Source organism: Rhinolophus sinicus, chromosome 2 (genome assembly GCF_057876585.1).
Source record: "Rhinolophus sinicus isolate RSI-liver-muscle chromosome 2, RSI-T2T, whole genome shotgun sequence".
Taxonomy (NCBI): Eukaryota; Metazoa; Chordata; class Mammalia; order Chiroptera; family Rhinolophidae; genus Rhinolophus; species Rhinolophus sinicus.
Genome location: NC_142502.1, coordinates 180,277,471 through 180,290,993, shown reverse-complemented (window position 1 = coordinate 180,290,993; position 13,523 = coordinate 180,277,471). Strand labels below are relative to the sequence as shown.

Here is a 13,523-nt window from a genome sequence, read left to right as displayed (position 1 = left end):
AGCCTAAGACATAATTCTTTCACAGAAGGCCAGGAATAGAGAGAGGAAGGCCATACTGTAGAGACCCTCGTGGGGGTCAGGAGTGGCTACAGCAGTGCCTTAAGTAATATTGTTGCATGGTTTCCTAGCACCTTCATGACAAAGGCCAAACTCTCCAGCGTGGCATTCAGTATAATCTTCACCTCGATTACTATCTGTTTTTCTAGTCTCATCTTTCATGCTGCCTTATCTGTCCTCGTGCACACTTTCCTGTGACCACAAGGAACTACATTCAATGTCTAACATACAGCACAGCATCCACATCCCTTTGAATGTCCTCCCATCTCAACCCTCCAACCACACATCTCAACCCCAGGCCGGCTGGTGAACACTTTCTCCAGGAAGGGGTTGTGTGCTCACTCCATGCCAAGCATCATATTGAGTGCTTTTACACCTTCTATTATAATGTCTCTTACATTATTTCACTCATTTGTTTAAAAAGAATAGCTAGTCTTTTGGCTCTCTGAGCAGACCATGGCAGTCGGTAAAAATAAGCACCTTACAAAAGGCAGCAAGAAGGGAGCCAAGGAAAATGTGGTTGACCCATTTTCTAAGCAAGATTGCTGTGATGTGAAAGAACCAGCTATGTCCGATGTAAGAAATATTGGGAAAACACTAGTCACGAGAACTTAAGGAACCAAAATCACATCTGATGGTTTCAAGAGTCACGTTTTTGAAGTGAGCCCAGCTGATCTGCAGAATGATGAAGCTGCATTTAGAAAATTCAATTTAATTACTGAGGATGCTCAGGGCAAAAACACCCTGCCTAATTTCCATGGCCTGGATCTTACCTGGGACAAAATGTGCTCCATGGGCAAAAAATGGCCGACCATGATCGAAGCTCATGTGGATGTCATGACTACCGATGGTTATTTGCTTCATCTATTCTGTGTTGGTCTTACTGAAAAATGCAACAATCAGATTCGGACGACCTCTTATGTTCAGCATCAACAGGTCTACCAAATATGGAAGAAGATGATGGAAATCATGACCCAAGTGGTACAAACAAATGACTTGAAAGAAGTGGTCAGTAAACTGATCCCAGATAGCGTTGGAAAGGACATAGAAGTGGCTCGCCAGTCTATGTATCTGCTCCATGTGTCTTTATTAGAAAAGTCAAAACGCTGAAGAAGCCCAAGTTTGAACTGGGAAAACTCATGGAGCTTCGTGGTGAAGGGAGCAGTTCTGGACAAGCTACTGGGGATGAGACAGGTGCTAAAGTTGAATAAGCTGATAGATATGAGCCCCCAGTCCAAAAAAGTGTTTAAAATTCAGACTTTCATGGTGACAAAAAAAAACAACAACAAAAAAAAACAAACCTGTATGGTATGTTTAAAAAAAAGAAATAGTTAAAGCCCCTCAGCCATTAAGGAGCAGGTGGAATGCAAAGCTAAGTCATCACAGTAATAATGACTTGTAGGTTTTGTTAGAACGGTTGGTATACAAAATATGTACAAATGAGAAAGTCAGCTTTTCCTACAATGGGAAAGTCATTTGATGTTTAAAAAAAATACTTTGTTGGGAGAAGAAACATTCAGAGGTTTAGTATGTGGCTATTCATCTAAGATGTATAATCCTGGGAAATATTCCAAAGTGAAGCAAATTTATCTCCCGAGGATCTCACATAGCCTGGAAACTCTCTCCCGTCTTCCTCAGATCTTCTCCCACTTGGTGCTGTAGTGACTATTGCATGAGACCCCAGACAGCCATGAGCTTTCTGGTGAGTTCCATAGCTGAGTCATCCACATATACTTTAAAGACAGTGCAAGAGTTTTCCAAGGGTGACACAAATTGTGCCCAAGAGCTACAGTTTCTGAATAAAGAAAAGTTTCACTGGTACTGGGGCGCTTAGGGAAACCTTCCTGGAAGAGGACAGAATCCTTCAGAAATGGAAGCTGGTCTCAGAATTTTTCAAGGCTACTTTGGGAGCTTGAATATTCCAAATGTTCACAAAACACATGCCTTGATTTTTACTAACTTCTCATTTAAATGCCATGGCTGGCAGTGGGGTAGTGCTTTAGAGTTGTAACTTCAGAAAATGAGATTTTCATGAGGAGTGACTATCTTAACCTACACCTTTGCATTCTTACTCCCCAAAGAAGAAAGAGGTGGGTACTCAGCATTTCTTGAGTACCCACCAGGTCCAGGCACACATTTGGTATATAGGTACATGTTTGCAGTGAATCTTCCCAAAGACCTATGAGATGTGCCCATTTTATAATTGAAGAACCACTGGCAAAGCCCAGTTAAACCATTTTCCCAAGATCATATAGCAGGTAAGTGGCAAATCTGAGCTGTAAACCCAGATCTTCTGACTTCAAAGCACATGTTCCTTCTACAACATCAGGAACTGCATTGATGCACAATCATTCTGTGCTTTATTTTATTAAGGTTCAAATATCACCAAGCTTATAATTATACATCTCTATTGTTCAAAATACATATTGGAATGAAGACTCACATATTACAAACTCTGTAAGTCTAAAACACATTTCCATCAACTTATTCTGGGTTGTGAGAACCATATGATTTCACTGATATGTGAGATATAAAACTGAAAGCAACAAAGGAACAACATAAACAAATAAAGAAACAAAAACTCATATTGTTTAGTTACCAGACAATGTTTAGTTACCAGAGGGTAAGGGGGGTTACCAGAAGGTAAGGGGGTAGTGGGGTAGCAGATGAGGGTAAAGGGGGTCAAATATATGGGGATGGAAAAAGAACTGATTCTGGGAGGTAAACACACAATGTGAGATATAGATGATGTATTACAGAATTGTACACTTGAAACCTATGTAACTTTACTAACCATGGTCACCCCAATATATTTTAATTAAAAAACAATTAAAAAAAAAAAAAAGCAAAGAAACACAAAAACAAAAGAACTTACTCTAGGCGGAAGCTTTCCACAGTTACATCATTACTCAACTCCGCAAAGGGTAAACCATGATTTATCCAGTAGTATTTCTCATGATTCCTCTAAACTTTTTCTTACCCAAAGCTATTCCTGAACTCCTGTACATTTTATAGAAAGAAAGAAAAAAGCAGCAGAATCATCTGCCTTAAGGTTAAGCATAAGTCAATGTAATAGTATGTCTTATAGTCTCTATGTTGTTTATGATTTTCTTTGGACTTTAAAGCCAGCTAATTAAAGAACTGAAAACAATGCAATGTTGTGTAAGTCAGTTTTTTTGTATAACATTTGCTTGTTTGTTTTGGCCTCTGACATATTGATCACTTACACAGGAAGAAATCAATTTAGGTTAAGCAAATGTATGGACCATGTAGCCATTTATGTAAAGGTCTGCCTTGAATCCAGAGTATTTCTGGAGATGCGCAGTGCTTCCCAGTTAGTACTTGAGCACAGGTGTTACACAAAAGCAAAGTCACGACATGGAAAGCTTATTAGGTGACCCCCTCAGCAAGACTGCTTAAGGATCAAAGGGTATTTGATCCTAATACCCTTCTATAGATAATGGGTCAACGAGAAGTTATATGCAGGATTCTCATCAGTATAAGCTGGGCTCTTGCAGGAAGGTGGGATCCAGATCAGGCCACAGGAGTGAGCTGGGCAGTGTGACAGGGTACAGGAAGAAGTGATGGCTCAGAGGTGGGACGGAGACTTACAAATGGTGCTAGAAGGAGTCTAATGAACAGGAAACATGAAGAAGGACTTGAGGCAGATGGCTGCCTCGTGATAGTGGGACCTATGATACATTACTCTATAGCCGTGGAAGGAATTAGAGGTGGGCAACAAGCTAAAACGAGACTGGAGGAACATAAGAACCAAACAGAGAACAAAAACAGAGGGTGGTGCAAGATGGAGTCCCAGAGGAACAGGAGCCCATCACCACAATGAAGGTACGAGGCAAAATAGCCCAGGTACTGAGCAGCACTTGATGTCAAGTTACTGACTCAACAAAGTGTGTCTATAAATACGTGCATGCCTTTTTATTTATTTTATTTAAGACATGCACTGCTTTCTATGCTTCAGCCATGATTTTAAATGCTCACCAACATTTATTTAAAACCTGTAAGACTGAACGAGTATTAGTCCTATTTTATTAATCAGGAAACTGAGGCACAGAGAACTCAAGAAGCTTGCCCAAGGTCACAGACGTAGAAAGGAATCATTATTTTAAAATTTACCTAGAATATAGTGAGCCTTTCCAATTTGCCAACAAGTAACCTTTTCAGCTCCAAAAATTATATGTCTAATACATTTTTTTATTATTGTCTGTAATCTATTGTTCCGTTTATATTTTTGTCTTTAGGAACAACTGTTTTTCTAGGGTTGCATCTTTGCTTTCTAACCTGCACATTATCTTCTTATTGAGTTTCTTTTTTTGTCCTTTCTTTGCATTTGAAGAGAGTATTTCAAATTTATCTTTGATTTATTTCATTTTTAACATTTTACTTCTTTTTTTCATTCCATTGCAGATTTTTGTCCCAATATTACATTTTGATTTTTAAAATTCTTTCATTGCTGGAGTTCCCTTTATATTCCTACCTTCATTTCAATTCGGTCTCTCCTTATGACTGCCTAGTCCTTAGATTGACAACAGACTGTCTTACGTTTTATTAAATACATCTATGAGAGAGTTTCCAAAATCATTTTCCACTTTCTAGAGTAAAAAGTATTTATTAGGGTTATTTCTTCCGGGTATTTAAGATAATTCCACTTGCTTGAAGATTTGGAGAAATAGTATGTGAAATAGTCTTCCCGCCACCATCCTCCACACACACACACACACACACACACACACACACACACACACACACATAGTTCACTTGGGTTCCAGCATATTCCAGCACTTAGAGATAGATCTGGAGTAAACATTGATGTAGAGAGCCATGATTTCAAATTTTGAGGCTTAACACAATTTAGTGTAGCTCTGGTTGGTCTAGTCTGAGATGTCCTGTTCTCAGTGTCAGCTTCCCTGACATACTGCAGAATTAGAACAGGCTGTAGCTCTTCTTTGAATAGTATAGTACAGTTGACCTTGAACAATGTGGGGCTTTAAGGGAGCCCACCCCCAGAACAGTAGAAAATCAGCTTGTAACTTTTGACTCCCCAAAAACTTAACTACTAATAACCTAACTGTTGAACAGACGCCTTACCAATAATATAAACAGATGATTAATGCATATTTGGTGTATTATATGTATTAAATACTGTATTCTTATAATAAAGTAAGCTACAGAAAATAATATGTTATTAAAAAATCATAAGGAAGAGAAAATATGTTTACTCTATTGAAAAAAATACCCACATGTAAGTAAGTGGACCCATACAGTTCAAACCCAGGTTGCTCAAGGGTCAATTGTACATAAATCAGTATTCATTGTGCAATATAGGCAATTGTGCAAAAGAAATACTAGAGGAAAGAAGAGTATGTTTCATTAACAACAACAACAAAAAACTTGGTAGAAGAAAAGGAAGCATTTGATGGACATGGTGTACCTTGGGGCAGAAGATTCAAAAATTCCTTCTGATTTATTCCATGCTTAGAAAAAACAAAGAAGCCACAACCATCAGACCAGTGAGCAGGCACTACATGCATTCTGCCCCCCACAGTTCCTAAGAGTTTAAGGCCAAATGATTACATACGATACTTCCCCCTTCAAAAAAGAAGTTAATTCTCTTATTGTAGCAGATGGTACTATGCTCCACATCAGAGCAGTTCTCAAAGTGAGAGAAGTCATGCTGCTTAGTTCCTTACGTAAATATCTGTCCCATTTCTGCTTTTGGGCAATCAGGCATATGGGAAGTTCAGATTTTGACAAGAACCTTTTTGAAGGATACATAGAAAATTATTACAGCATAATATCAAATCAGCATGCTAATCAGGTAATGACCTAGTAATAGAGAAAGGGGTGAAGCAAGGCCCTTTGGTCCTTCCCAACAGGTAGGAGATGTCTAAGAAGATGACTTCATCAATAAGACTGTGAACACTATTCTCCATCCAATCCTTGTCCTGTTGGAACAGTAGACTTTATGGTATGGAAATTCTTGGAGTGACATCTCAAAAACAAAAACCGATTTGGATGAAAGAATACAAAAAAGGTCCAGATGGCTTTGTCGTGCTCACCATTGTAAACGAGGACTGCTGTCCACAGCAGCCAGAGTGCATCTGTTTGCCATTTTATTCAATTACTTAATTAGAGTAATGTTCTCTCTTTAATTGTCACTGTTTTAATAAACCAGAAAATCAAAATAAAGTTGCCATTCGATATTTTCTGGTACATAGAATTTAAGTGCCCAGGAGGAAAGCATCAACCAATATTTCACTGAGTCCCAAATACGTGCCTATGTCCCTCTACCCATGGCCCTAATTCTCCCATCAGATGCATAAAGGTTCCCTTTGAGCAGAGGAAAACTGGGGGCCAAACTTCTAATGTTATCCCCTCCAGCAGGTCTATCACTGTGTTATGGAGGAGAGAGAGTTGGCAGCATGAAAGAGCATGATTAATCACAGTGTTGTTTCTTTAACTCAGATAAATTCATCTCACACTTGGTAAAATAGGATACAAATGAGCAAGCCTTGGAATGGAAATCCCCCGGTAAATGACAGATATCTAGAAGAACATTGTCTGCTTCTTTGGAGTTATTGATCCCTTAACCCCACTCCATATAATTAAATCCAAACCTTTTGAAAAGGGACTGGATATCAGCATTTTTAAGCACCCAGGGGATTCTAATGTGCAGCCAGGATTGTAAACCATTTGTCTCTTGCCATAGGAGGCAAGAGAGGAATCAGAGGAAATTCAAATCACCCAACTGGAGAAAGACCATCACAGGGATGCCGATAGCATACATGAGCATCTGAAATCTCTCCCTATCTGGAGGGGGATTGTCACTGTGTGAGGGATATAAATGATAAATGTCTAGCTATTACATTGTTTTGTGCACCTGAAACTAATAAAAAAAATGTTTTAAAAAAATGAAATCTCTACCTATTCAAGCTGAATGTGAGCTGACCACATGAAAAAGGAACGAAGACTAAGTATTACAGATGGGGGTGTGGGGGGGAAGGCCACTTAGTGTTATTTAGAAGTACATAGAAGGGAATTTAAAGTCTCCTATCTTGGGGTTAGGAGCTGTTGATGAGAAAGTTGCTTTCAAGACCCAAAGTGACAAAGCTAAGGGGCCAAAAGATCTGTGTGTCCTTGAAAGCACTAACATTGCAATTTAGTAAAAGTCAAAACAGAACAAAAACACTAAATTTTACTTAGGTTACTTTAATTCTTAACTCTTTCTCTGATTTATATAATTTTTATATTATAATCATCTAGAATTAATAAGTAGTTAATTCTATGATTTCAAAAGAATATTTCTGGTGCCAGGGAAGCTAGAGCATTATGGGGGTGGGGGATATGCAAGCCCATTGGCGGAGATGGGGGGCGGGGGTAGAACAACACTAAGATTTTTTTTTTCTTTTACTGAATCCAAGAGGAAAGAGGCACGGTTTTAAGGTTAAAAAATTGCTCTGGGTCCATTGGCACAAATTTCAGAAATGGTGTCTTTCTTTTAGATAACTGCAAATCCATCAATTTGCCTTGGTAAAATGTACAGTTTTGCTAACAGTGTTACTCCCTGGCATCTTCAGGAACTTGACAGGAAAGACATCAAGGAGACCCATACCAATGTGGCCTAGAATTCAGACCCCAGCCTCAGGCTCCCACCCCCAAGCTTCTGACCTGGGCTGTTGCTGGCCCAGCAAACCTCCATCTACTGGGCTCTAAGCAGGTCCTACAACAGGGAGCTCTGCCGTCTCTCCAGGAGGGCTATGTGGGACCAAATGCAATCCATGTTTCGATTTGATCACATAGGCTTCTGCATTGGTTTACCTTCGGTTTCCACAAAATCTGATTGGGATTTATCTGATTTTGATGGAAACTGAGTTGGGGCTTAGTTTTAGAACTAATGGTGCCATACAGTTCCCAAAGAATCTCTCCTCTATGATTCGCAGTAGACTTCATGGGAATTTAGTCCAGAGATAGAGGTTATAAATCCAAGTTTGATCTGAGGAGAACTATATCATTCGTGTTTCTATCTGATACTTGACGTAAACCTGTTTTCTATTGGGATAGCAATGCATTCAGAGAAAATTCCTTTGTTTTAAGCATGGCTAATGTATTGATACTCTTCCTCCTTTGGTGACTTATATAAGACAGGGCAGCTGCCCTGACCAGACCAGTGTTTATTATGGCCAATGTCCCCTCTGGATAGAACTGCCCAATCCACAGACCTTGGCAGAGAAGTAGTGCTAGGCCAGGTCTTATGCACAGCTGGCGACTCACTGAAGAAGCACCAGCTCCTGACCCAGAGGCTGGATGCCTATGGCCAGCTGGCAAACCTGAGGGCCTATCACTAAAGGCCTTGCCAAGTGGAGAGATAGATACTGACCAATCAGAGTGGCAAACAACTACCTATAGGCTAGCAACTCTAGAGGGCATTGGCCAGACAGGAGCGAGTTGAGAGTGGAACAATCCTTTGCAAGAAGCTAAGACCCCACAGAAGAGAGACCACGTGGTCCCCAGAATGGCTCTGGACCCTCAATAGCTTCCCAGTCCCAGGACCCTTCCACCAACATTCCACTGGAAACCCACCTTTTCTCTGTAGGGCCTAAAAATCTCTGTTCCCTGCAACTGCGGGTCTAATGCAATGGAATGAATGTTGGACACGGAATTGTGAAGAACTGGATTCAAGTTCTAGTTCTGCCACTTACTAGATAAGTGTCCTCAATGAACTTGTTTAACTTTCTTGAATTTGATTTCCTAATTTGTAAAAGAGGGAAAATACGGATTACCTGGTCCCAAAGTTAAAAAGTTCAAGTGAAAAAATTTTATGTGAAACTTAGAACAATGTCTTACGCATGGGTAGTCAATTATTTATTATTATGATTAAGTAAGATAATTAAGACACTTTCAGGCACACAGCAGACACTAATAAATGGTAATTATTAAAATAATGTGTGCAAATAGAAGGTAGGCTCTGCAGTAACATCCTTATTATTAGCAAAGAACTATTTGTTACCCATAACAAGCAGAAACAAGGGGGAAGGGTTGCTGAGAAGCCAGGCATGGAGAGAAGCCCCCGCCTGGGGAAGAGGCCAATAGGTACTGTCTTAGCCACTTACAGAGACTTCTCTATTGCTACCACCCCTTCCTGTTAGAAGTGTTTGTATGGAACAATTTATTGTTAAATCAGATCTAATTGAAATAGGAATATCCATTTTTAGCAAGACTCCCCATCAACTGAGCTAAAGGATGCTAACAAATCTGGGAGGAGATCCCTGGAGAAAGAATGTCATGAAAATCTGGCCTCCTGCTCTGAGTCTGTTACACAGGGAGGGTTGGGAAAGCCGACTGGTGGTAGAACCTGACAGTCAGTCCCCCAAGTTCTGACAGAGGCCCCCTGGGCTGCCCAGCTCCAGCCTACGATGGGTAAGGATGACATGGGTGGGTGAGTGAGCTGAGACATGGGCAAGAGGAGTCTATGGTGCCTTCTCACAGAAAGTTTCTGCTCTATCTGTAGAGGCTGTTGAAGCTCAGACGAAAAGGGGCTGGTCGATTAGGAATATTTGCCAAGGATAAAGAACAGGAGCTGGGCTTGGATATGGCAGGAAGAGCAAGTAGGAGAAAAGTAAACATTTTTAATGTTTATGTAAACTTAAATGGTAAACATTGAGAGACGATTCACTTATTAAATTTGTTACCTTTTAGATACTTGGGGCAAGTTGTTCCTGTAGTTTCACCTGTCTGACCACCACTAAGACTGTTTTCTGATCATTCAGGTTAAATAAAAGAATACAGAAAACCAGAGCCAGGCACCTTATAAAGTGCAATGTGACTACCCATTGAAAGACTAAACGACTGTAAAATTTTAAAGAATGTAATTACATGGTGAGTTATAAATGTTCAGAAATCAGTATTTTCCTATATTTACAATAATCAAAGAGAAAAGATAACAAAAACAGAAACAAAAAAATACTGTAGATGAATTCAATAAGAAATGTATACAACCTATATAAAGAAAACCACACAACTTTATGTAGGATAAAAAAAGAAATGTAGAATAAATGCTATTTTCCTAGAGAAGATGACACTATTTTACAGAGGTCGATTATGTACAAATGGATCTACCATGTATGGAATTTTATTAAAATGTATGTGTGTTTTTTTAATTTAGAAACAATTTTAAAGTATAACTGCATAAGAATAAAAGACTTTAAAAATCATAACAATTAGGGGGTAATTATGTATTATTAAAATTTATTTTTAGTCATAAATTTAAAGATAGGCCCTGACATTCGAATACATGAGAGATCAGACGAGCAAAGTATCATCCCTCAAATATATATAAGAATAAGTCCTATGATAAAGATGGTATTTTGAATTAGAGGGAAAAAGAATGATCAGTAAGTACTGTTGGGCTCCAATAACCATTTAGAAAAATAACATTAGCTCCCTTCCTCTCAATTTACCCTCCAAAACAAATCTGATGTGGATTTGAAACCATAGTTCAAGATCCCAAAGGCAATGCCTTTGGTTTAAATAATGCAAATACAGTGACAACAGTCCTGTGAACACTGCGGTTTTTCATGTCATGGGGATCTAACCTAACCCTAAGGTCAAAATTACAATAAAAGTGAAGCATCAAGACTTAGGTGGAAACAATTATTTCAACTGTCCCCAGTAGTATGGAATATTGGAAAGAATTGGATTTTTAAGTCAGACAGATTTCAGTTGAAATCCCAGCTCTGCCATTTTCTAGCCAATTATTCCATCTCTCTCCTTGCCTCAGTTTCCTTTTAGGTGAAATAGAATAAGGAGAATAAATAAATATGCTGCATTAGATGTGAGGATTAAATAAAATGATCTATGCAGAGTATTTTGCTGGCACTTCAATATTAAATTAACGTCCTCCCTATCCATCTGTAGTAGTCAGCCCGGGCTGCCACAACAAAATTCCATATATGAGTGTGGCTTAAACAAAAAATTATTTCTCACATTTCTAGATGCTGGAAATCCAAGTTCAAGGTGCCAGCCAATTTCGTTCCAGGTGAATGCTCTCTTCCTGACTTGCAGATGGCTGCCTTCTCCCTCTGTTCACTTGGTGGGGAGATGGAACAATCTCCTGGTATCTCTTCTTCTAAGGACACTATCCCATTATGAGGACCCCACTCATGATTTCATCCAACTCTTCTTACCTCCAAAGGCCCCATCTCCAAATACCATCACATGGAGGATTAGAACGTCAACCTATGAGCTGGGGAGGACATGAACATTAAGTCCATAACACTGTCCCACCCATGTTTTTCCTCCAAATACTTGCAAGACAAGAAAAAGACAAGAAATGCTAATTACTATGCTGCTGAGCTACGATTTTTATTGTGTTTCCCTAAACCTTTAGCTGGATAAGAACATCCATCAAAACACTCACTGATTTATTTAGCAGACATTTAATAAGCACTTACTATTTTCCAGATATCATACTATGTACTGGGGTTATAAAGATTAACTAATCAGACATGGTTACAGCCTTCAAGGGGCACCTTGTGATCACGTTTCATTTCTTCCTTCAAAACCACTATTTCCCTCCCACTGTATGGCAGTCTTAACGTTAAAATCTTTGCTATTTCTTTGATCATTTCCTTGTTGGAAAAAGCAGCACAGATAAGCAAGCAGCCATTATTATCTCCACTAAATACATGAGAAAAATAGGTGCTTAGACTTTAAGGCCATGAGATAACATTTGTTTACGCTTAGCCCTAGGGGAAGAGATGAAACGAAGAGGTTCTTTTTAAAGTCCAAGTGTTTGAATGGTTTTGCTTCCTCACCAGACTCTGTTCTTTAAGGCAGCAAGGCTCTTTGGACTCTTCACAAAAATCAAAGTATCTTTCCTCAAAATATTTACTAATGTCTTTATTTGATCCTCACAACAGCTTCATGAGCAAAAAGTAACTCTCTTTCTTAGTAGCTTCATAAAACTGAAGTGAAAAAAGGTCATAATATCAATTTCAACGGGACTGAACTTGAAAAACAATATTTTATCAGTAGCTGGCCATGCCACAGGCCATTCCTTTTCAAAGGGAAGGTTTTCTTTCATGTTGTTTATGATGCAACCTACAAGAAACAGGACAAACCCAGGCAATAATTATTGAAGTAATCATGATTGATTGTTTCAGAGAAAGACACTGAAGTTCAAAGCATGCAAAGTCATATAAAAGGGATCACACACCTGTAGTTTTGTACATTTATTTAATGGTCCTATTATATATTCAGAAAAGTGATATTAGCTCATGGAGAAATATTCAAACACTAAGAAAATTTTTAATTAAAAAAAGCAACTCTTCCTCCATCTCTCCCTACCTTTTCCCCAAGTCTCATTTCCACTACGCAGAAGAAACCAACCAAGTCTGATCCTTGTGGAAAATTAGGCACCTTACATTACAATTAGGCATTAAGGATCAAGGAATGCCTTTTTAAAAAATATATAAATAGGATTCTCTTCTAAATAATATTTTGCACCTTGCTTGTATCACTAACAATATACTTTGGAAAGCTTTCCAGAACAGCACACTTAACTTTATCTCATTATGTTTAATGACAGCTCATTTCTTCTATAAGAGTCAAAAATGGGACTCATTTTTGCTGACCCATTGTAATCAGTGTCCTTTGTAACATGCCAGGTAACTCCCTTCCTTTAAAAATTCAAAAACTAACGTTGAAAAAAGGTCATATTATCAATCTCAAAAAGACAACTTTAAAAACAGTATTTTACCAGCATCCAGCCAGGGATTACTCTTTTACAAAGGAAAAGTTTTCCTTCATGTTGTTTATGATGCTGCACACAAAAAATAGGATAATTCCAGGCAATGTCGTCTCTTTCACACACACACACACACACACACACACACACACACACACAGCACAAAGCAAAAGATCCAAACCATTTACTGGCTGTATCAACACAACACAAACTTCAATAACTTTTCCTCAGAACTGTCAGCTCAAGATAACTACTCTCAAGTTCACAATAATAAAAATAAAAAGAACAAGAGAACAAAATTAAGGTTTCTTCACACCGGAGATAGAAAGATCAAATAACCTGCTAGTTATAATTCTGAGCTGTTATTTTGACAAACTCAGAGTTTGAAAGACAATCTCTCAACACTCAAGTGTAGCCAGAGACAACAGAATGAGCATCCTTTCCCTCCACTCAATGAGAGCCTTAAAATGCTTCCTTGTCCAATTCAAACAGTGGAGTTCCAGATACGATGAGGCCAGCAAAGACAGACAGAACCCCAGAATGTTCAGAAACACGCAACTTGGTAGGTTTGTTTGAAAAGAAACCTCATGTAGGCATAAAAGTTAAAACTCCTGTTCAGCAAACATTGGCTTTTCTAGGAGTACAAAATCCTAAGTAATCATTTCCCCTAATCAAATGGGTGTCCTGTTGCTGTGTAATCAAT

The 13,523-nt window shown here is 38.7% G+C and overlaps 1 pseudogene; it reads left to right on the top strand.

The window, feature by feature from the left end:
* The first annotated feature begins 513 nt into the window (after nt 1–513).
* LOC109455920 (small ribosomal subunit protein eS1 pseudogene) lies at nt 514–1,268 on the top strand (annotated as a pseudogene).
* The last annotated feature ends 12,255 nt before the right edge of the window (nt 1,269–13,523 follow it).